The following is a 3256-nucleotide window of genomic DNA, read 5'->3' as shown; positions in this document are numbered from 1 at the left end:
ATGTATAATGGATCACGAATGTTATCAAGCATTTGGTTTTATTCGTAATTTTGTCAGACGTGTATTTATTACACTTGTATTTTTACACCATATATGATTTTTTTTAATTAAAAATCTGTGCTTATTAACTTAGAGATTTTAGATGCGTGCAATTTGGCAATTGAATGTTATGAAGAGATCAATGAATTAACTTTTTTTGTAAATTTTATGGATTTTAATATTATTTTCAAATTTTAAGAATTGGTATCTTGTTATTTTATATCATTAAAATTTTGTATTCATAATTAATTTATTTATAAACGATTTTTTTAATTTTTCGTGTCCTCTTATTACATTTTATATTAGTCATAGTTATGAAATTATAAATTATACACACATAACAATTTAGTTTTTTATGGAATAAAAATATTTCATTATTTTTTCGTACAAAATACTATAAAGAGTATGTGAAAAGTAGTTACAAATTATTGGACTGGAAAGATTATGAGCTCTTATAATTTTCATTTAATTTTTATTTAATTAATTTTTTCAGAGAAATATTTGGAATAAAATATACATGTCACTTATAATGTTTTTAATTAAGTTTTTCATTGATTTTTATAACAGAATATTAATTATTAGTTTCAAATAATAAAATATATTATTTTTGTGTAAAATATTGAAATATTTATTTGAATATTTTTTATTTCAACAAATTAATAAAATTAAAAGTGAACCCATCGTTTTAACATGATATAATTTTAGTCTAAAAATTTTTCTTTAGAACAAAATAATAATAAATAGGATTAATCTATCTAGAATATTTAATTTCAATTTTTAAACAAAAGCTTAAGCATATAGATATATTATAAATAATAAAGAAAATATTATTATAGTAAATCACATTTAAAAGAAAAATAAAAGGAATTTGTGTAGTTTAATATATAAAAATAGTTAAAAAGAAGCTGTTATTATAAAATGATATATTATAATAGTAAATCATATTTAAAAAACAAATAAAAGGTATCTGTGTAGTTTATTATATAAAAATAGTTAAGAAACTATATAAATTTAGTAGATATAAGCATTTAATGGTAATTGTGAAATCAGACCTGATAATCTAAATTTTATTAAATATTTAGCTAAAAATACAAGAAAAATACTAAATATGAAATATGAAGTATGCGCAATAAAACTTATTTTAAATATTTAAATATGAAAAGTATGTATTGATGAGATTTGTATACAAATGTGTTAATTTATTAAATTATTCCTAACGTATAAAATTTCAAACATTTATATTGATTGTTTTTTTTTCATTTACTTTTTCAATTGTCGAATATAATACAAAAATTAACTTTTGCAATAATTTATTAAAAACAACACTTCATAATAAACTATTGTATAATAAAATGAATGTCGAGTTATCATTAAATTATGAAAATCTTTATACAACCGAATAAAAGTAATTGTTATAATTATTATTTTCACAAGTGGAAACTTTTTATAAGTTTCTCATTTTTTTATATTATTGTTTAGATGGTAAAATAATCATGTTCTGTCACAAAGTATAATTAATATTACTAATATATATTTTTATCAAAGTTAATTAAATCAATTTCTACAAATTTTCTATAATAATTTTTCTTTTATATAGTTTCCTTGCATTTTCATCAGGGATAGATAATTCCAAACATTTATTGTATAATGCTTTAATAATTATTATTTGTATACTTGATTTATAGAATATAAAATTTAAAGTCAAATAAGTTGTGTCAATTAGAATCAAATAATTTATAATTATTTAACTATGTTAGAAAATTTTATAGTTCGTAGATAATTATTTTATAATTTTTTTTTATAAACGTATAATTGATGTCCAAAGAATGCTCTTTTAATAGTATCTATAATTTTACGAATAAATCACAGTGCCTTAGTCTTTTATAATGACATGCATAAATTTTTTCTATAATAAAATATACAAATAGATACCAATAGGTACCAATGAAGATTTTCAATTTTACTAAAAATACTTTTGATAATTTATTAGTAAACAGTAGAATAATGGAAAAAAATTTGCATTATATTTTTTAATTGTAATCTTTAACGATCATAATAGTAATAACGACAACAAAGACGACCAATCTGTAACAGCAATCATAATAACAATAATAATAGTTATACAAATATGTGGAATATTTTCTACAATTTCTTTAGTATATGTATAAAGTCTAATGATTCTGAGGTGTAATCTTGGATCAAGGCTGGATCAACTTTGCTTACAACACAATAAGATGGAGCTGTTATATGTTTCATATGTTTCAATGCTTTATTTTACTGTATATATTTAAATAATTATTATACTAAAAATTAGACTTTTACCTTAGAAATAGTAATTCGCCCCATATATTTAATATACTTTACACGTATAAAATTTAAAAACTAATAACTTTACAAAATTTTTATATTATCTTTCAAAAAAAGTTATTAAATACATAAAAATATGATTAATTTATTATGATCAATACCAAATTAAAAAAATGACAATATTATAGATATATTAAGAATGCTTATATAATATTTTGTTGACAGATATCAGTTTATGACTGAAAAAATGTATAATTTACAAAAATTGATGATAGTATTAAAGTGAATTATAAATTATAGAAAGTATATAATTTTATATTTTACTTTTTTAAAAAAGAAATCTAAATTTGAAGAAAAACTCATTTATTATTTTAACTTTAATTCTTATAATAAATAATTTTATAATGTCTTATTAGCCAAAAAGAATTAACTAAACTTCCATTTTTTTTTTAAACGCCAAATACTGAAAATCTGAATATTTACATATTTATACAGTTATGAAAACCAGTTGATATTTTTCATAGACAGCATTTATTACTTGTTAATATGAACTAGTTATTAGTTATAAGACTTGATAGATCAATGATCTATAGTTTACCAGTAATTTCAATCTAATATAATTTTAATAGATAATTAATTTAATAATTTAAGTTTTTGATGGTTGAACGACTGTGTTCGTATTTATTTTTTTAGTTTCTCTTACTAAACCAACCAGATAGACATTTAAAGTAAAGCAGTATGGTACCAAAATATATTTTACAATGTTTTGTAAATATAAGAACTATTTATGTTATAAGAACATTATAGAAAAATTGTAGCCCTAGATTATAAGAAAAATAACGATTTAATGTTATTTAACAAGTCCCTGCTTAAAGGGTCGATCGTGATGTAAGTATGAAGCATTTAAAAT

This window comes from Ceratosolen solmsi, unplaced genomic scaffold (genome assembly GCF_000503995.2).
Source record: "Ceratosolen solmsi marchali unplaced genomic scaffold, CerSol_1.0 scaffold30, whole genome shotgun sequence".
NCBI classification, from domain to species: domain Eukaryota; kingdom Metazoa; phylum Arthropoda; class Insecta; order Hymenoptera; family Agaonidae; genus Ceratosolen; species Ceratosolen solmsi.
This window is presented reverse-complemented; position numbering follows the sequence as displayed.